A 23,167-nucleotide genomic window follows, 5' to 3' on the forward strand; every position below is an offset into this window, starting at 1 on the left:
AGGGCCTCAGGACACAGAGTACTTAAGAATCCTCCAGAGCTGAACAGTGGGCTGAAAAACATGACTGAGAGAAATACATGCATTCTTTACTAGTAACTACAGTAATAAAAAGAGACACCTAGATGTGTTCATGCATAAGTGATACATGGGTTTCTGTCTGACTCTTCATGCTGCACTTCACTCGGACTCCTCTCTTGCAGACATGACAAAGATGCTCTCTTTGATCTTTGTCTTTTTGACCTGAAGCTTTCCTCATTTCTGCAGTTTGACTGACCCAAGTGTTTCTGGAGAACAAAAGACAAGAGAAACAAGGAAGTGGATGAAGAACTTGATTGTTTATTTTCTATTTACATAAAGCATGGATATGTGAAGAATGATCATTTCACTGGAATCTAACAAGAGTAAGTACATCTTTCATTAATTAATTTTAGTAGATCATGGTATATTCTAGGTGTACTGAGAAATAGAACATGACTCTGTGTGTTCTCAATCTCTTTTGCCTTCCCTCCTCTAGGATATAATTCACATTTATTTCATGTTTTACTGATGGTTATCTCCCTATTTCTAATGGTTTATGGGATAATTTGTAGCTTGTTTTTTTATCACTCTTCAATTAACATTTCCATATAGAAGTTGAGTAAATGACCCACACTCTCTACCATGTTCCTAGGAAGATTCCTTAATATGACAATTCCAAACTCATCAAATCATGTGATGTCTCTCAGAAACATATACCAACAAGCTTTGAGTTTACTTCACAGAGACTACAGTAGAATGGTGTTTATTGGCTGCTAGTGCTTCATGCATCAGCATGGATACCCAGTTCTGCCATTGGAATGTGTGTATCTGCCCTGACTTTTAGTTGCATCTGTTAAAAAGATACACAGATTTTGTTTAAAAACTCTGTCATAATTTCATAATTGTTGTGTTCTATGACTCCTGCAGTTGAAATCAGAGATGAGAATGCTATTTCTGTTCGCTAAAAATTTTATGCTTTCCTTTCCTTAAATTCTATTTCATAGGAATAGATACATTTTTACTGTATTAACAATGTAAGGAGTCAAAGTTCTAAGTTGGAAACTTATAAGCATCTGCATATTCCAGTACTAATTTGTGCATTTGTTAAAAGAGAGATACTTCTACATGCAATTATCCTGTTTTCATTTTCATGTGCTAGAATAAAAGTGTTCCTGTGTTACCTGCTAACATTTGAAAGAGGAGTATACTAAAGTTACAAATTATGTCAAGTTTCCCTTGATGAAGTCATTTTCTGACTACAATTGGTCATGTGTCTTTCTGTTGCATATATTTGCTATATTCATTCCACATTTTCATCTCTTTTATTTTATTGAAAACAGATTATTCTCTCATATAATACATCCCACCACAGTTTCTCTCTCTCTCTCTCTCTCTCTCTCTTCTCTCTCTCTCTCTCTCTCTCTCTCTCTCTCAACTGCTGCCAGATTCTTTCCTCCAACCCTCTTCCTAGATCCACTTTGCCTTTGTTTTGTCTTCAGAAAAGATAAGACCTCCAAAGAAATGAGCCAAACAAGACAAAACAAGATACATGAAGACAAGGCAGAAGCCCTCATTCTGAGCTGCACCAGACAAACCCATTAGAATGAGAATAAGCAGGGAAAAGAGTTATAGATACACCTGCTCCCACTGTTAGGATGCTCATAAACTCACCAAGCTAACAGCTGTAACACAAACACAGAGGACCTAGAGCAGAGCCAAGCAGGCACCATGCTTGTTTGCTTCAGTTTCTCTGAGCCAATGTGAAACCTGGTTAGTTGATTCAGAAGGCCTTGTTCTCTTGAGATCCTCTATCTACTCTGGTTCCTAGAATTTTTCTCTTTTCTCTTCTGTAGAATTTCTTGAGCTCAAAAAGAGGAATTTGTTGGAAATCTCTGAGTTAGATTCTCTATCTCTGTCTCTGTCTCTCTCTCTCTCAGCATAATATCTGGAGATTATGTTATATATATATATATATATATATATATATAATATATATATATATCCACTACCATCTGCTGATGGAGGAATCTTCTCTGATGGCCACTTGACAAGGCACCACTCTATGGTATAGTATAATATCATTAGAGATTTTTTCCCAGGAGTGTTTGCTCCTACTCTAGATCTCTGGTTATCCAGTCTCGAGTTCCTAGCCATCCAGCAATGCTAGAACATGGACTCATTGTCACAACCTGGGCCTCAAGTTAATCCAAACATTGATTGGCCCTCCCACAAGTTCTTGTGCCATCATTGCACAAGCACATGTTGGCTGACAGGAAAGATGATAGGTAGAAGGGTTTGTGGCTGCATTCTCTTTCTGTAGCTTCAAGGGTTACTCCTGCACCATGAAAACTAGAACATGGGACTAAAGGCTCCATGCAGGCATCCAGCTCAACCTCTCCATGTTCAATGAGCTGTGGGTGCATTGTCCTGTGCAATGGGGACCCAATCTCAGTTTTGGAAGAGCAACCTTCTTATCTAGACTATTATTCCTGGATTGTTTGGGCATCCCCACAGGACCTCCTCAACCAATAATTCAAGCAAATGCAAACCCCAATTCCACAACTAGAAGCTTGCCTGGCTACAAAACATGGCCATTTCAGACTCTATATTCTTTCTTACATGGAGTCCTCACTAGGATCACCCATAAAGATTCAAAGAAATTCCACTGACCTATTTCCAAAACAATGAAAATGTTTGTCAGTTCCACCTGTCACTACCAGAACTCTCTCCCTCAGTTCCTTCACCCTGACCTTATCCTTCCCATACCAATCAACCACCAGACCCTACTCAAGCCACAAGATTTACCCTATTTCCCCTTCCAATGAAGATCATGGGTTCCCTCTATATTTGTCCTCTTTACCTAACCTCTCTGGATCTGGGTATTGTAGCTTAATTATCATTTAATCAACTAATATCCACTTATGAGTGAATGCATGCCATATTTGTCTTCCTGGATCAGGTTACCTCACTCAGGATAATTTTTTCTAGTTTCATCAAATGCCTGCAGATTTCATGATGTCACTTTTTAACAGCTGAGTGATAACTCCATTGTGTAAATGTTTCTTTATCCTAACATATATTCCTCATCACCTTAGATTAATGGATATCTACATTGTTTCTAGTTTCTGGATATTATGAATATGCCACAGTGAATATAATTTGAACAAGTGTGCTTGTGGTAGGATGATGTGTTCTTACAAAATATGCCCGAGTGGTGAAATGAGTTTTGAGGTAGAATCATTCCAATTTTCTGAAAAAAAAAACACCATATTTATTTTCACAGTTGCTCTAAAAGTTTCTGCACTCACCCAACAATATAGAAATGTTCCCCTTGCTCCATATCCTTGCAAACATGAGCTGTTACATGTGTATTTTGCTTGGTCACACTGACAGATGTAAGATAGACTCTCAAAGAAGTTTTGATTTGCCTTGTCTTGATGGTTAAGGATGTTGAATATTTCATAAAGTGTTCCTTAGCCATTTGAAATTCCTCTAATAAGAATACTCTGTTTAGATCTGATTCACATTTTTTAATTGTAATTTTTTTATTATCAAGTTCCTTGAGTTCTTTACATATTTTGAGTATTAGACCTCTATCAGATGTGGAATTGGTAAAAAAAAAAATCTTTTCCCAATATGTAGGCTGTCTACTTATCCAATTATTGATGTTCTTTGCCTTTATAATCTTTTCAGTTTCATGAAGTTCATTCTTAATTGTTGAAATTAGGACCTGAGCTATTGGAGTGCTGTTCATAATGTTATCCTCTGTGCCTATGCACTCAAGGCTGTTCCCCAGATTCTCTTCTATTAGGTTCAATGTGTCTGGTTTTGTGTTTGATGTCATTGATCCGCTTGGACTTGAGTTTTATGCAGGGGATAAATATGTATGTATTCACATGCTGCTACATGCTGACATCAATTAGAACAGCACCATTTGCTGAAATGCTGTCTTTTATCAGTATGTGTTTCTGGCTTTTCTATCAAAAACTCAGGCATCCATATAGTCTGAACATATGTCCTGTCTTCAATTAGATTTCATCAACCAGCATGTCCATTTTTATGCCAATACCATGTGTTTTAATTCTACTATAGCTCTGTAGTACATCTGAAATTTGGGATGATCATACTTCTACCAGTTCTTTTATTTTCAGGATTGTTTTACCTTTCCTAGTCTTTTTTGTATCTCCATATAAAGTTCATAATTTCCATTAAAGTCTAGAAAAAAATTGTGTTGAAATTTGATGAATACTGTGTTGACTCTCTTGTAACATTGCTTTTGGGTGATGGTGCATTTTTGCTATGTTAATCCTATCAATCCATGAGCATGGGAGATCTTCCTTTTTTTGAAATCTTCTGCAATATCTTTCTTGAAATACTTGAAGTTTTTAATCATACATGTCTTTCTACTATTATATATATATATATATGTATGTATATATATATAATATATATATACTACTATAGTATTCTACATTTCTTAAGTGTAACTGATACAATAGGATAACATTTTATGATCAGCAAAATGCAAAAAGCACCAATTTCTCCTGGCCCAGGCCCAGCCAACACTAGAAGCTGTTTCTTATTGGCCAATGTACAAAGGCAAAATGCCTCTGAGTAACTGTGGCAACCTGTGTAAAGAAGCAGGGAAGCCAACTGTACTAACTCACATCAGCACTTTCTCCAAAGCTCGCTGGCATAGAAAACCAAATCAGATCCAAAAACACATTTTCTGTCCCATATGAAGCCTCAGAACACAAGGTGGGAACCCTGTAGCTTTTTTGTTCAAGGCTGAGAGGCTAGGCCATCTCCCTGAAATTCTGGCAGTCTTTAGGGCTTCTCCCACAGTAACTAGGCTTAAAGCTGATTCACTCTAGACTAGTTTAAATGAACTCATTAATTGTCTGTTATCTACATAATATCGAGGACTTAAACATAAACAATTAGTAAACTGAGCCTAAAATCTTATACCATAAATTGAGGTTAAAAGTATATTTAAAATGATAATTGCTCAGGAATTCTGCCATATGCCAGTCTGTGTATTATCAATTGGTCCAGGTCAGGGAAGCTCATGGCAATTTAAGTCACTTATGTGCCCCAAAAGACTTTGATTCAGCAAAACAAAACAATCTGTAATTACATCCTTGAGTATAATCTGTGAAAATCCAATGGTGATCTCTCCACAGAGTCACTTCATCTGACAAATTTGCCCTGTCAGTAAGCTAATGATAGAGAAAGGCTTATAAGTTCTCATCATATTGTGGAACAAAAGCTGAACTATGAGGGCTTGTTTATTCCCCTGAATTACGCAGAGTCTTTATGTCTCACAACTTCATAATTTTAGACCTCCTTTGTGAGTTTCTTTTCTGTATTCGATAGCAAGGCAAGCCATACAATTGTAACTATCTCATCTTCAACACCATCACAGACCTGATTTCAGATAAAATATTAACTGAGTAAACAGGAAGTGCAGAGCAGGCAACTTCCAATTCTTAGGAATGACAGAAATAGTTGTTTGCCTGGACAGTCACCCAGCTACCTCTGCAACATTGGGGCATCCACCTTCAGCCTAAAGGCCTAGAATATCTGACAGACTTTTCTGTAGAGCGGGAATTTTGAAGAACTGTCCCACCTTGTCTTGGCAAAATATGACAGTTTTATCCCTTTGTGTTCCACTTGTCCAGTTTGTGCAGGATGCTTTTATTCTTCTAGCTTTTCTATCAAAATCAGCATCCATGTGTGTCTGAACATATGTCTGGTCTTCAATTAGATTCCATCAATCAGTATGTCCATTTTTATGCCAATACCATGTGGTTTTAATTACTATAGCTCCGTAGTACATCTGGAAATCTGGGATGGTCATACTTCTACCAGTTCTTTTATTGTTCAGGACTGTTTTACCTTTCTAGTATTTTTGAATCTCCATAAAAAGTTCAGAATTTTCCTTTAAAAATCTGAAAAGAATTGTGTTGAACTTTTAGTGGATACTGTGTTGACACTCTGTACATTGCTAGATTTATTTCTTTATGTCTGTAGCAAGGATTTTCAGAGGGTCTTTCCTGTTCAAACCTGATCTCTATCAACCTGGGGGATCCATGGCCTTACATTTTCTGTGGAAAAAAAGCATAACCTCTAACTCAAAGCAGTATGTTTTCTGACTTCATTTTAAAGTCAAGGCATTCCTAAAGTTTATAAGCAGGTTTAATTCAGCAGTCCCTCTTACAATTCCATTTCTCTCCACAGCTATGGTAATCAAAAAAACTCAAAGTAAACAAGACACCATAGAGGATCCAGATGCTCAGTGTATTTTTAATCTTTATGAGATTTATCCTTTATATATTATGTTATTCTCTCTTTAAAGGCAATTATCTTATTATTTATAAACTATTTTTTCTATTAGTGTCTGTACTCATTTTCTTTTTTTATTAAGCCTACACATTTTTTAACACACTGTATACTTTTCAGAATATTTTTCTGTCTGGATCTGTCTTTACTCAGTACCTGCAGCATTCTCTGACCATTTGAGACAAATTTTTCACTTCCAGCAGAGCCACCACATGGTTCAGCTTAGTTCATGGTGCTGGTACATGGCACTGGTAGCTGGCTCCAGCCTGCAGGCCACAACTGGTAGTACAGACACTGTATGCCAAACATCTGCCACCTGAGAGATTACAGATTGAAAGCCACATCTGGCTTTTTGCCAAGAACTTTTCTTAGCTTTCTCAGGCCCTATGTTTGGATATTTGAGCCCCCAAGTTGAATGCCATGTGTGAACAGATTTTTCTTTGGGCCAACAGCTCACCAAAAATAGCACAGAGACTTATTATTTATTAATTAGGAAAGTTCTGTCTTTAGCTTAGGTTTGTCCACTAGCTCTTATAACTTAAATTAACCCATTTATATTAATCTACATGTTTACTTGTGGCTTTTTACCTCTTTTCCATATTATACCTCCAGTTTCCTTTCCAAATCCCCTGCATCTCACCCATGCTTAGAATCACTCCTTTCTTTTCTCTCTACTTGGAAGTCCCAAGTAAACCTAACCAAGACCCTAGCAACTGGCCATTCAGCTCTTATTTAACCAATCAGAAGGTGCTTTGGCAAAGACATTTTCACAGTATACAAAAAGACTATTTCATAACAACAGACTTCAACACAGACCTTGGCTCTGTTAGCACACAGACCCAAACACAGTCCTCAGCACAGCCCATTCTAGTCACCAATGTTGAAATGATAGTTAAGGCTACCAAAGTTACAATAGCCTCAGCAGCAGCATGGCCCTGTAGTAAGAAAAGTTTCTCTGGTCCCACCAGCCCCCGCAGTCCTGTGAGCACGCTTATAGAATAATCACACAGAATTTATATTAATTACAACTGCTGGCATTAGCTCAGGCTTATTACTAACTCTACACTTAAATTAACACATAATATTATCTATGTTTAGCCTCATTGCTTATACTGTTTCTCAGTTCTACCTTGTCATCTAGCTTATTCTGTATCTGGCTGTGACTCCTGACTTAGTACTTCCTCTTCCCAGAATTCTCCTCATCTGCTTGCGCCACCTATCCTCCTGCCTGGCTACTGGCCGATGAGATTTTATTTATCAACCTAATCAGAGGTAACACATAGTCATAGCATACAGAACAATAAACCACAGGACTTCCCATTATCTGTCTAATCAAAAAGGAAGGTTTTAACTTTAATATTGTAAAATTACATATAATAAAATTATCAAGCAAGAATTACAGTAATAAATATCTAGTCTATTTAAAGAAAAATATTATCTATCCTATATTTGTGAGTCTAAAGATTCATGTGTAATTTATCATTTATCATAACAAAGGAAAATTATAACTGTCAAGTCTTTAGCTACAACAAAGATGGCAGAAAGGATACAATATACCTAAGTAAACAGGAAATGCATTGTAAGTAACTTCCAAAATTCTGCAAAGGACAGAGACAGCTCCTCCCTGGACATCATCCAAATTCCATTGCAACGTTGGGGCATCCATCTTCAGCTTATAGCCTAGAGTCTTTCATTGCTTCTCTCCGTGCCCTGTAGAATATCTGGCATCTCCTCTGCAAAGCAGGAATCTGAAGGCCATCTAGACTTGAAATTTCAGTGGTCATTTTCCTATGGGCCCTGCAAGTTCAGTTGATACAACATTGGTCAAGAAGTCCAGTCAAGAGCAATTTCTTGCTCAAATAGCTATTTTTGCCAAGAAGATAAACTCCATATGGAGTGTCTTTGATACCATTACTCCTCTTTGAAGCAAATAGGTGCTGCCAGGAGCAGATGTGTCTCATTGTCCAGGAAAGTCTAAGTTTTTAAAACATTTTAAATTTCATATTCTGTAGGTCATTAAAGTGTTTGAAGATTACCTACCTAACTGAAATATATCTAAGTATACCTATAAAACTTAACTGATATGACTATGAGTTTGATTATCATTGATGACTAATTATAAATCTGTATTTCTCAACTATACATTACAATTTCAAATAAGTTGCATAAACAAAATACATTAAACAAAAGTAGAAATATATATACAGTATAACAATATTAAATTTAAATTTCTATAAATAAACAAAAATCTATAGCAATGTAAAACATTTTATACTAGTTGTTGCTCTTTAAATACAGGTCCAATAACATATCTTTTCACCCTATCATATCTATAATATCCCCTTTTTTTCTTTAGAAAGAGATTGCTTTATAATCAACCCGCTTTAAATAAAAATAAACATTTATAAGTAATATTTGGGGAATTTCAGTATAACTTCTCATACTACTTCTACTGGTTGAGGGTGCTGGCAATCTAATGGGGATCCTGAGAAAATTAAGAATTATGTCAAGCCCTGACTGGAGTAGTCTGTGAGGCTGCATTGTCTGAGCCAGTTGCCTTTGAAGCTGATCTGGATGTTGGATCATCTGGGCCATGGCTGTCACTGGAGATCCTTCAGTAGTTCTTGAAAAGAACAAACCATATTAGCGTGGAAACAATCCACAGATTCTCATCTTCTCTGGAAACAAACACAGACCTCTTTTCCAAAGCAACATATCCTTAGACACAAATTTTGAAGGCAAGATACCCTTTAAAAATACATATGTTTAAACTTATCAGCCTTTACAATCAAATAACTTTCTGCATTTAAAAATTCCAAAGACAACACAACCAAGATTCTCTGTTAATATCCATCTTTATGTGGCTTGTTTTTATATACCTTTACTGCCTCTATAAAGTCTTTAATTTTTTTAAAGTATTACTTTATATAACTGTCTATATTCATTTTCTTCTCTCTTCCAAGTCTATGTACATTTTTACACACACTGTAAAACTTTTAATGTCTCATTCCATCTGAATCTGCCTTATTGTGAATCTATTGCTTTAAACTGCAGTGGCTAGTACTGAAATAGAAGCCTTGGCTACCTCTGCCCAATTCAGATTCCCAAAATGGCAGTGGTACATTTACCATAAGTTCTGGAGCATGTGCACCAGCAACTCTTGGAAGCAATGAGTTATGCTCTATTAAGCAGCATGTAACCCAGAAACAAGTTTATTTTTATTATCTATAATAGCAAAAGCTAAATTGCCCATGCAGTGCCTTGCACAGCTTGAAGAAACTCTGTGTAACTCAGCAGGAATCTGCTATGCTGTAGCTCTAGCCCACATACTTCAAACCCACCACTGTACCTGGCCTGCCATGAGCAACATGAAACTAGAAAGATACTCTTAGCTATATTTATAATCTCTTCTTAAAGCTCTCTCAGGTTTTAGGTGGAAAGTCTTGCCACCATGTGAGTGAAGCATTTGTAGTCTGAAAGTTTCACTGTCTAGCCAGGCCCCACAATCCTGTGTGGCACACATATAGAATAATCACTCAGAAGCTTATATTAATTACAACTGCTTGGCCATCAGCTAAGGCTTATTACTCACTAGCTCTTATACTTAAATGAAGCCATAATTTTTATCTATGTTTAGCCACATGGCTTGGTAATTCTTCTCAGTTCTGCTTTGTCATCTTGCTTCCTCTTCCAGAATTTTTCCTCATCTGGTTGCCCTACCTATACTTCCTGCTGGCTACTGGCCAATAAGTGCTTTATTTATCAACCAGTCAGAGCAACACATATTCACAGCATATAGAATGAACATCCCACAGCTTGGTTCCTAAACACCAACATGGCCCAGGTGTGGACCTGACCACTGAAATCAGCATGACCCCTGATGGCAACTGGAGCCATGGACAGTGACACAGACCCTGGCTGCAGAAGGGCCATGGGCCCAAACATGGCCCTCCAGCTGAAGCCCTGTCCCAGACATCACCATGACACTGGTAGTATTATATGTCCATCGGATTTGTATGACCCTGCTATAGCATGCTTTGGGAGCCAATATGATCCCAGGTGGCTGATCAAACCCTGGACAACCACATGGCCCTTGTTTACAGCAGGACCCATGGACATCAACTCAAACCTTGGCTGGTATAGGACCAGGGGCACAGACATGGCTCTTGTCAGTAGCTTTGGCTGGACATCATCATGTTCCCTGGTGGCAAGCAGAGCCCCCATCGCCATACTCCTCAGTGCCTTCATTTCTTCCTTTCTGTCTCTTTCCACAGCACATGAACCATTCAGCTCCCTTTCTCTCCATTTCTCCACCACATATTTGCTGATCATAATGATACATACCTGCCTAGTGCCACTAGGTAAAGAAAAGACCAATGGATATCTTCCCATTGGCTGGCCCTAAAGGCCCCAGCTGGCTAGCCCCAACCTAAATAGAACTGCATGTGCTCATGAATTTTTTCCTGCAATCCAGGGCATTGAGTGCCTCAACTGGCCTGTGGCAGGCTAACTCCCATTTGAGCAGAACTGCAGTGGGGCCATAAATGTCTTCCAATCAGGAAGGCCTTGAGGCCCTGCCTGGTTAGTGCTCACTTAAGCACAAGTAAGGTTTAGTCTTTTCAGTATCCAAACATATTTTCATGATGGTGTGCATCATGAATTTTTTAGATTAAATTTCTTTGATTGATTTATCCACTTTTTCAATCACATCTTTAAGTCCTGGGATTCTTTTTTTTATTTTTGTGAAATGAAAAGGTGATGTTCTCTATCTGAAGAGTTTGTTTGTTTACCTAGCTTTTACATTTCCTGGATCACCACAATTTGTTTTTTTTCTTTTTTAATATTTATTTATTATTTATTTATTTATTTATTTATTTTGTATACAGCATGTATGACTGCAGGCCAGAAGAGGCACCAGATCTCATTACAGATGGTTGTGAGCCACCATGTTGTTGCTGGGAATTGAACTCAGAACCTCTGGAAGAGCAGCAGTCAGTGCTCTTAACCTCTCTCTCTGAGCCATCTCCCCAGCCTCAGTTTGTGTTTTCTTTCTTGCTTCTGTTTCCAATTTCAGATCTTGAACCATTTTATTCGTTTCCTTGAAACAGTTTGTTTTTCCTTGGCATACTGTAGAGAACTTATTCATTTCCTGTTTAAGTACTCCTCTCACCTTCATAAAGTTGGTTTTAAAGGTCGTTTCATGTGCCTCAGCTGTGTTAGATTATTCACAGCTTGCTGTAGTAGATAGCTGGGACCTGGCATTGATATATTACTTTGGATGTTGTTGGTTGTATTCTTAAACTGCGTATCTAGTCATCTGGCTTTGGAGTGATTATAGGCCTAGGTCCCAATTTCTGACTTTGTCTTGGTTGGTAGGTGTTTTATTTCCTTGGTTTCTGCTTCATTCCTAGTCTTCTGGCCAGTATGACTGGCCAGGAGGTTATCTCTGCCTGCACTGGTGGTTGAAACAAGGCAACAAGGAAAGGTGTGGGTTGGGGAATGATGGGTGTAATGAAGAGAATGAGGGGTATCTGCAGAAAGGCACCTACCTGGATTTTTGGTGCCATGGCATGGCCTATGGCCAAACAGGGGACCTGAGCCTGAATTGGGAGTTTGGACATGGTGAGGGGGGTCGAGGAGGTATAGGGGTTAGAGTATTTGGGCACTGGAGAATGTGTGGGTGATCCACGAAAATATAGCCTACCTGGAATTCTAGTCAAGAAAGGCATGGCTTCTAGTAAAAAAGGTGCCCCTGTTGGAAGTTGTAAGCCAGGATATGGTGACGAGAAAGGGGAGGAGCAATTGAGAGTAGAGTGGGCAGCACTGAGAGGTTGGGGGCAGTCCATGCATGGGTGGCCTACCTAAGATTCTGGCAGGAAGAATGGCCTCTAGTCCAGCAGAGTGTCTCCACTCTGTACCACATTTTAATTAGGTTATTTGTCTTCTGATGTGCAGTGGTCTTTTGTTTGTTTGTGGTTTTTTCTTTATATAGATTTAGATGTCAGTGGATCTGAATTAGTTCCCCCCCCAAAAAAAAACACCTTTACCCATGTTCTTGCTTTCACTCTGTCTGAATGATTGCATTCTTTCCATAAAAAAGCTTTTCAGTTTCATGAGATTCAAGTAATTTATTGTTGTTTGGGTTTCTGGTTGCCAGTGTTGTGTTCAAAACCACTTTTGCCTGTACCAATGAGTTCAAGACTATTGCTCTGTTTTCTATTTCATCATATTTAGTGTATCTTGTCTTAAGTTGGGTCTTGATCTACTTGGATTAAGTTTTGTGAAGGTGTAGGTTTAGATAAATGTGTGTTCATCATCAGCTACCCAGTTTGGCCAGTGCCATTTTATGAAGATTTTTCTATATTTCCCAATGTATATTTCTGCTTCTTTATCAAAAATCAGTTACTCATAGGTCGATGGCTTATGTATGGGTCTTCAATTACATTCTATTGATCAAAATGTCTGTTTTGTGCCAATATCATGCTGTTTTTATTACAACAGTTATGTAGTACAATGTAAGATCAGGGCCTTTGTAAGCTATCCTAGTCTTTTCTTTCTTTTAATATAAAACTGAAAATTCATTTAAGTAGCAAAACAACTAATTTATAAACAATGTTCTATATCATTTGACATATTAAACATTCACAGAACAATAATAGCCGTGGGTTAATTGAAAAACTCACTTTTAACAACACATATACATCTCCAATGCAGAATGGCAAGGACCTAGAATATATGTAAAAATTTTTAGGCCTTTCTGAAAAAAAAAGGAAGTTGTAGGATATGAAGGAAAAAGACATGACAGGAAAAAATTATTCAGGCGTCAAAAGCAGAAAATAGAGGGAACATAATGGTTCAGCATTCAATACCAAATTCACAGACACAAATCATGTATAGCTTTTCTGAATATGTACTATACTCAAAGGAGGGGAGAAAATATAGAACATGAAGTGAAAGCAAAAGCACTCATACACAAAATACTGGAATGATATGTTATGGTTAAATAAGATTGTCAAACTATAAAAATTATATCAAAGCTGTTATAACCAGTTAAAATATGTTAAATGAAAGACAAACCTCAAGTGAATATATTAGAGAATTATGACATATCAAAACAAATCTGAACCTACTAGGACCAGTGGCAGTTCTGTGATACCACATAAGTATACAGGATGATATGCATTAGTACAACCTAAGGGTCCATGTGAAGTGAAAGGAACTCATTCCTCTCAGAAAAAAGTTGTAATTATCACCAACCTTATGTCATTCAATATTTAAAAGCCTCAAATAGAAAATGAAAAGTAGAAAACTGTGTGGAAGCAAGGAGGAAAAGTAATAATTATTATGCTATTTGCATGATTTATGACTCATTAGAATTTTCAGAACTGTTGACACAGAAAGAAGTGTAGCTAGATATTTTCTGGTCCTGCCTGGCCCACAGTCAGGACAAATCTCTCTCTCCTGCCAGTCCCACAGCCACTCAGACCAACCAAGTAAACACACAGGGACGTATATTACTTACAAACTGTATGGCCATGGCAGGCTTCTTGTTATCTAATTCTTCTATCTTAAATTAACTCATTTCCGCCGGGCAGTGGTGGTGCACGCCTTTAATCCAGCACTCGGGAGGCAGAGGTAGGCGGATCTCTGTGAGTTCGAGGCCCAGCCTGGGCTACCAAGTGAGTTCCAGGAAAGGCGCAAAGCTACACAGAGAAACCCTGTCTTGAAAAACCAAAAAAAAAAAATTAACTCATTTCCATTAATCTATATTTTGCCACATGGCTCTTGGCTTACTGGTACCTTACATCTCCCTTGTCATGGCTGTGGCTGGCAGTGTCTCTCTGCCTCAGCCTTCCACTTCCCAGAATTCTATTCTCTGCTTGTCCCGCTATACTTCCTGCATGGCTACCAATCAGTGTTTTATTTATTAACCAATCAGAGCAACACATTTGACATACAGAACATCCCACAGCACTTCCCTTTTCTCTTTTTTTCAAAAAGAAGGTTTTAACTTTCACATAGTAAAATTACAGTAAACAATTATCAAGCAAGAATTACAGTTATAATATCTAGTCTATTTATATTCTAGTCTATTTGGCAAAATTAAAGAAGATATCATCTATCTATATTTGTGAGTCTAAGGTTTCATATCTAACTTATCTTTTATCATAACTAAGGAAAATATAACTATCTCTAGTCTTCAACTACATCAAAGACCTCAGAAGGATATATACTATTACCTGAGAAATGGAGAAGGATGCAAGCAACTTTGGGATCTTGCAAGAGTAGACAGAGACAGCTGGCAGCCTGGACAGTCATCCAAAGTTCTTCTGTAAAGTTGGGGCATCTGTCTTCAGCCCACAGGTCTAGAGTCTCTCAGTCACTTTCTCAGTGTCCTGTAGAATGTCTGGCAGTTTCCTCTGTGAAGCAGGAACCTGAAGGACCATTTTGCCAAGCAAAGTTCAGTGGTCACCTTCCTATGGGTCAGTCAAGCAGTTCAGGCAAGAACAGTTTCTTGCCCAAATGGCTTTTTTGCCAAGAAGAAGATAAACTCCATATAGAGTGTCTTCGATGCCCATCCTCTCTGAAGTAAATTGGTGCTGCCAGGAGCAGACATGTCTCACTTCCAGAAAGTCTAAATTTTTAAAATATTTTAAATGCCATATTCTGTAGGTCTTTGAAGTGTTTGAAGATTACCTGTCTATCTGAAATATATCTATATATACCTAGAAAACTTAACATAATGTAAATTTGACTATCATGAAGACTAATTATTAATCTGTATTTTTAATCCATTAAAATCTAAATGAGTTACATAAACATAATACCTCAAACAAATAGAAATATATATACAGTATAACAAAATTAGTTTAAACTTGTATCAATAAACTAAAATCATACAATGTAAAACATTTTAAACAAGTTGCTCTTTAAAAGTAGGTTTAATAATCTACCCTTTCTATCATCATATATCCTATATATCTATATCATATCCCTTTTCTTCTTTAGAAAGAGATTGCATTTATATCAACCTGTTTTAATAAAAATATTGGTTTTTCTCTGTCCCACACCAGAGGGCTCTTCTGATATGGGACACAAAATTTCTTAACCTTTACTTTTAGTAATATGCTTGGGTTTAGAGAAGGAGTGAGCCAATTCCATCTCCAAAGCCAACTAGGTATATTTGGGATTTGGCATAGCTTCTTTACTACTTCCTGCTGGAGGGGGGCTGTATCTTATGGGGACACAAAGAAAATTTTAGGATTAAGGAGTAGTCTGTGAGGGTGTATTGTCTGAGCCAGTTGCCTTGAACTGTTCTGGATGTTGGATCATCTGGGCCATGGGTCATCAGAGACCTTTCAGGGGTCTTGGCTGGTCAAACCTGATATCTTAATCTGGAACAAATCCATAGCCTCTGGCTTTCTGTGGAAGCAAAAGCAGAGCCTCTTTCCAAAGCAACATATCCTTACATCCAAATTTTGAAGTCAAGGTACCTTTAAAATATATGTATTTGTTTAACTTAACACTTTTATGATCAATTGTTTTTCTACAGTTAAAAATCCCAAAGACAACACAATCTAGATTCTCTGTGTAATATCCATCTTTATGTGGCTTATTTTTTTATACTACCTTTACTGTCTCTTTAAAGACTTCATTTTTAAAACTATGTATTTCTTTATATAACTGTATATATTCCTTTTTCTCTCTTTCCAAACCTACATACATTTTTACATACATTGTAAAGCATTTAAAGTCTTGTTTCATCTGAATTTCCCTCATTGTGTAACTATTGCTTTAAACTGCAACATTTGTAAGACCAAAATGGCCACTGTGGCTGGTGGCTCCGCCCACCTCAGCTTCCCAACATGGCAGTGGTAAGTTTATCACCAGCTTGGAGAGCCATCAACTCAGCCCAGAAAACTTTTTTTTTTTTTTTTTGGTACTACCAAAGACTAAATCCATTTTGCAGCATAATGTGCCACTTGCAGATGTCTCATTCCTGCATATTGCTGTTCAAATACTCACACCAGGAACCTGCCAACTTGAGAGAGACAACTAGAAAGTTGTTTTTAGCTCCATTTTGGATTGCTTATTAAATATTCTCAGGATTAAGGGGAAACTAGAGCCTTTGGACACCCATTTCTATTACTCTATACTTTACCATGCGGCTCCTGGCTTACAGTACTTTACATCTCCCTTGCCATGGCTGTGGCTGGCAGTGTCTCTCTGCCTCAGCCTTCCACTTCCCTTGAATTCTCTTCTCTGCTTGTCCTGCCTATACTTCCCTGTCTGGATACTGACCAATCAGTGTTTTACTTATTAGCCAATCAGAGCAACACATTTGACATACAGAACATCCCACAGCAAAGAACACATATTCTTCATAACCATAACAATGTCATGACATTGGCCAGTACTGCTTCTATGTAAAAAAAAAAAAGTATAGCTACCTAGATAACAGATAATACCAAATTATTTTCTACATATTGTAAGAATTAGAATTACAATGTAAATGTATGAAGAGATCCAATGTTGGCCAGGGCTTCTTTTCTGTTCCATGGAATGCATAAAGACTTTCACCGTGTTCACAGAAAACAGGGTAGAATTGTAGGAAATTTCAAAATTATAGAATCCCATTGATAGAAAATATTCCCCCACCCCCTCAAAAAAATAAAAATAAAAAAATCATTTGAGAATCCTCATATTCTTCCCCATGACGCACATTCTAACGTGACACAATAATAGGATCTATGTGAGTCATCATAAACCTGGGTCAAGAAAAAAGAATCCAATGATGAACCCACTATGAGTGTGATTAACATTATGGTTTTTGGAACCTAAACTCTCAATATTATCCTGTTTTCAGGTTGACACCAAAGAACATCCACTTGATATTCTCTCTTTATTTTGCCATGGAAGAAATCAACAGGAACCCTCATATTTTACCAAATATTTCACTGCTAGTTGACATTAACTGTAATCTGTTTGCTAGTCATATAAAAACTGTTTTCTCCTCAAGAGAAACTGAACATTTTCCTAACTACTACTGCACAAAACAGAGAAGATACTTAATTGTACTTACTGGACCACTGTGGAGAAAATCTGCCATTCTTGTGCCACTCCGGTACACCTCCAGAACTCCAGAGGTAAGACTGGGTGGATTACTTTAAATGAATTACTTTTTCCCTTCACATTAACTTTCTGGGTTCCAAGAGCAATTGAAAAGGCCGAGACTGGGTTGTGTGTCTATGCTGATCCATAAAGCATAAATACTCAAATATTTTCTGTGGGAAAACATAACTTTATCACAAATAGGCATGAATGAATGGTGTAATATTTTACCTGACAACTTAATCTGTACTTATTTAGATAATCACAAGAAATTAGATATGATTTTAATAATTAGATGAAGAATTCATACTTTCTAATTCCCCACATTTGTTTAGGACACTTAGATATTAGACTGTTATGCATTCCATCACCTTCATATTGTTGCTTATGTTCTATGTCTTTCAGCTTTACTATGGTCATTTTCAATCTCTCCTCAATGCCCAATGAACAATTTCCTCACCTGTATCAGATGTCTCCCAAGGACACATCTCTAGCACTAGCTATGATATCCCTAATGGTTCACCTGAAATGGAACTGGGTGGGAATGATCATTTCAGATGATGACCATGGAAATCAATTTCTTTCTGAATGGAGAGGAGAGATGCAAAGAAACATTGTCTGTTTAGCTTTTGTGACTATGATCTCAACAGATCAAATGGTATACTTTAAAATGTTAAATAAGTATTATAACCAAATCATGACATCATCAGCAAAAGCTGTGATTGTTAATGGAGACAAAGAATCTCTTCTAAAGTGGAACTTTATCCTATGGCAATCTCTAGACATTCGGAGAATCTGGGTCAGTGTGTCACAATTTGATATGATCACAGTAAGAGGAGATTTCTTGCTTAATCCCCTCATGGACTCTCATTTTCTCACATCAGCATTCTGAGGTATCTGGTTTTAAACAATTTCTGCAGAGAGTGATCCTTCAAACTACAGTACTGAAATTTCTCTTGCAAACCTGTGGTGGACTTATTTTAAGTGTTCTTTACCATCATCTAATTGTAACAAACTGAAGTATTGTTCAACAGAAACCCTACTGAAATGGTTATTTAGGACACCATCTGGAATGGCCATGAGTGATACAAACTATAACATATAATGCTGTGTTTGCTGTGGCACATTCACTCCATGAGGTGCTTCTGCAACAAGTAGACACATGGTCCAATAATGCTGGGAAGGAACTGGAATTTGACCCCTGGAAGGTAGTATGTCTTACACTGAATAACATGTGTCTCATAGAGATGTTCTTAAAGGGAACCATAAAATCTAAATGCATGTAAATAAGGAATCTTTTTCCTAAATGCCTATGTGCCTGTACCCTAGCAGTGCATGTGAGGTAGATCATGTTAGTATCATAAATGATGTTGCAGCCAACACTGGCACCCAAGTCAGCATTTTACAATCTAAGTCAAGAAATTTTGCTCAGATGTTTCAAACACACACACACACACACACACACACAAACACACACCTCATGATTTTAACAATTGAAAAAAATATTTTCTCACGTAATTATTAAATGGTAATAAGGAAATTACTTGTCTTTTTGTGATCCAGAAATTGCTGATCAATGTAATGAAGAAAGTAAAAAGAAGTAGGAATTGTGTCACTTCTTCAAGCATACATTTCAGGTGTGCATGTGTTAAGGCATGACCTCCAGCAAGAAAATTGTATATTTAAGGCATATTGAATCTTTATACCTACATTGAATTTCTTCTTTTCTATATTACTGAGTACTTATAATAGTTACATTTTAGGAAAGGCTAACGAAAATTAGGATCATTACAAACAATATATTGTCTGCCTAATGTGTAGGCCCAGTTGAAATTAAATTGACAAATGTGTTTTAGATGTTCTCTTTCCTGAAGAACATACAATTTGTAAATCCTGCTGGAGACCTTGTAATCATGAACCAGAAAACTAAAACTGGATGCAGAGTATGACATTTTCTACATCATGGATTTTCCACCAAATTTTGGACTTAAGGTGAAAATAGGAAAGTTTTCTGGACATTTTCCAAATTACCAACAATTGTATATGTCTGGTGAAATGATAGAATGGGCTACATGTCTTAGACAGGTAATTTGGTCTTAATTCTAATGCTTTACGTGTAGCATAAATGCCTAAAATTAAATGGTCTGCTTATGCTTCCACATGGGATAAAGCACTTTGACACTTATTACCCACTTGCTTTCCACCCTCCTAGATTCTCTCTCTCTCTCTCTCTCTCTCTCTCTCTCTTCTCTCTCTCTCTCTCTCTCTCGTCTCTTCTCTCTCTCTCTGTCTTCTCTCTCTCTCTCTCCTAACTATATGTAAGTCCGCATACATTCATAAAATTTAGCTGGGGATGTCTTTCTGTATCCTGTAAATTTGTTGATCTGATTGATTGATAAATAAAACACTGACTGGCCAGTAGCCAGGCAGGAAAGCAGTCTAGATGGGATAAGCAGAGAGGAGACTTCTGATAAGGAGAAGGCTGAGTCAGGAGATGCTGACAGCCGCTGCCACCATGAGAAGTAAGATGTAAAGATATACTGGTAAACTATGATCCACATGGCAAAGTATAGATTTATAGAAATGGGTTAATTTCAGATAAAAGAACTAGATAGCAAGGAGCCTGCCACAGCCATACAGTTTATATTTAATATAAGCCTCTGTGTGTTTATTTAGGGGACGCTAGTGAGAGAGATTTGTCTGACTGCCAGCAGTCCGAGACACAGGAAAACTTCATCTATAATCTATTTATCTTAAAAAAACAATGAAATTTTTGTTCTATCTTTCTTCTATGAAAAGGGTTCTTCTCTCATATAATATATGCTGATTATAGTTTACCTTTCCTCTGCTCTTTCCAGTTTCTCCCTCCTCTTCCTCCCCTGCAGATGCACTCTCCTTTCTGTTTCTCAGTAGAAAGTAATAGGCTTCTTAGAGATAACAATCAATATAGCAAAAGAAAGTATAATAAAATAAAGGAAAAACTATCATATTGAAGTTGGACATGGCAAGCCAACAGACAGAAATGAATCCCATGAGTTGGCACAGAGTCAGAGACCCACTGATTCTCACAGTCAGGGGTCTCACAAAATTCAAACCTAATACTTTAATCCTGACCTGTTGCAGACCCATGTAGGCTCTGTGCTTGCTGCTTCAGTCTCTGTGAGCTCATATCTGCCATTCTTAGTTGATTCAGAAGACCTTGTTCTCCTGGTGTCCTCTGTCTCCTCTGGCTCTTACAATTCTACCTCCTCTTCTACAGGATTCCTTGAACTCAAATGGGAGGTATTTGATGGAGACCTCACACTTAGACTCTCCACATATTATGTGGCTGTGGGTTTCTGAATCTGTTCCCATATCCTGCTGGAGGAAGCTTCTCTGATGATGACTGGTTAAGGCACTGATCTGTGAATATAGCAGAACATCATTAAAAATAATGTCATTGATTTTGGTTTTTAGACAAACTTGTATTGATCTCTGAGCTGTCGAGTCTCTGGTGCATGGTTACCCAAGCTGTTTTGGGTATGATTTCTTCTCATGGAGTTGACTATAGGTCAACTGAGACATTGCTTGTACACTCCCATGAGTTCTGTGCCAAAATGACCCTAGCATACTTTGTTGGCAGGATGTATTTTAGGTCAAAGGTTTTGTGTGGGTTGGTGCCCACATTTATCTTTGGTAGCCTGAAAACTGTCTTCTGAACAACATAGAATGTAGGGATGAGGCTCAATGTAGGTAGCAGATTGACTTCTTCATTTTCAAGGCATTGTAATGCATGCTCTCCTCCACCAGGAGGCCCCACTGTCAGTTTGCAGAGAGCATGATTTGTCTTAGCAGAACGGCCCTGCGTTAGAGATTTCCATGGGATCTCCTTAGCCAACAATTCAATTGAATGTAACCTAGTTCTATGGTGGAAGTCTAGCTTCACTACAAGAGATGGTTATTTGGAACTCTTTATCATACATTACTAGAAGTCCTCATTAGGATCACCTTCATAGATTCCATGAATTCTCCATTGCTCTGGGCCTCCTCACACACTCCTCAAAAGACCCCTAATTTGAGGTGTCTATTCATTAACTCTCTCCCTTCACCAGGTCTTCCTACCTGATTCCCCCACTCTTGTCCCACCCAGCCCCAGTCTATAAATAAATCTATTCTACTTCCTACTCCCAGAATATCCCTGTGCCTCTCATGCCTCCTCATTACCTGACTTCTATGGGTCTATAGATTGAGCTAGGTTATCATTTATTTAAATGTTAATATTCACCAATAAATGAATACATGCCATACTTATCTTTCTGGATCTCTGTTACCTAACTCAGAATGGGGTTTTTTTGTAGTTCCATCCATTTGCCTGCAAGTTTCATAACATCATTTTTTTAAAACCTAAGTAATATTCAATTGTATAAGTATACTATATTTCTTTATCCATTATGCTGCAAGGTTGTTTCTAGTGTCTGATTATCATGAACAAATCTTCAATGAATGAAGTTGATCAAGTGTCTTGTGGTAGTATGGAGTATCCTTCACATATATGCAGAAAAACAGTACAGCTCGGTCTAGAGATATTGTCATATTTCTGAGAAACTGACATTTTGATTTCCATGATGGATATACAATTAGCACTCCCCCAGCAATGGAACTGATATCCTCTTATTCCACATTTTCACCAAGCAAGAGATATCATTTGTGTTATTAAACTTAGCCAATCTGACAGGTGTAGGATGGAATCTCAAAGTAGTTTTGTTTGGTATTTCCCTGATGGCTAAAGATGTGGAACATTTCTTCAAGTGTTTCTCAGCTATTTGAGATTCTTCCCTGAGAATTCACTGTGTAGGTCTTTGTATTTTTTAATTGGATTATTTGTATTCTTATTAATTGATTATTTGAGTCTCTTGAATTCCTTCTATATTATAGATGTTAGTCCTCTATCAAATGTGGAGTTGATGAAGATTCTTTTTTCATTCTGTAGACTACCTCTCTGTCTAATTGATGATGTCCTTTGCCTTACATAAGCTTTTCAGTTTCATGAGGTCCCATTTATTAATTGGCAGACTAAGTGCCTGCAATATTGGTGTTCTGTTTAGAAGGTCATCTCATGTGCCAATGCACTCAAGGCTATTCCCCCACTTTCCCTTCTATAATGTTCATTTTATCTCTTTTTTTGGTTGTTGTTGTTGAGGTCTTTGCTCCACTTGAACTAGAGGTTTTTGCAGAGTGATAATATGGGTGTATTTTCATTCTACTACATACTGACATCTAGTTTGACCAGCACCATTTGTTGAAGATGCTATCTTTTTTCCTGTGTGTGTTTCTGGGTTCTCTACCAAAAATCAGGTGTCCATATGTATCTGAACTTGTATCTGGTCTTCAGTTAAATACCATTGATCAATATGTCTGTTCTAATGCCAATACCATGTGGTTTTAATGATTATAGCTCTGTAGTACAAACTTGAAACAAGAGATGGGGATACTTCCTGCAGCTCTTTTACTGTTCAGGATTGTTTTTTGCTCTCTTGAGGTGATTATTTGTCTGTATGAAGTTGTGAAATGTCTTTTCAAGGCTGATAAAGAATTATATTGGGGCCGGGCGTTTTGGTGGCACATGCCTTTAATCCCAGCACTCGGGAGGCAGAGCCAGGCGTATCTCTGTGAGTTCGAGGCCAGCCTGCCGCTACCAAGTGAGCTCCAGGAAAGG

The 23,167-nt window shown here is 37.6% G+C and overlaps 1 pseudogene; it reads left to right on the plus strand.

Annotated features, from left to right (window-relative positions):
* The first annotated feature begins 246 nt into the window (after positions 1–246).
* The window catches only part of LOC114686827, a 33,808-nt pseudogene continuing 10,887 nt past the window's right edge, over positions 247–23,167 (plus strand).

This window comes from Peromyscus leucopus, unplaced genomic scaffold, assembly GCF_004664715.2.
Source record: "Peromyscus leucopus breed LL Stock unplaced genomic scaffold, UCI_PerLeu_2.1 scaffold_1185, whole genome shotgun sequence".
Classification (NCBI taxonomy): Eukaryota; Metazoa; Chordata; class Mammalia; order Rodentia; family Cricetidae; genus Peromyscus; species Peromyscus leucopus.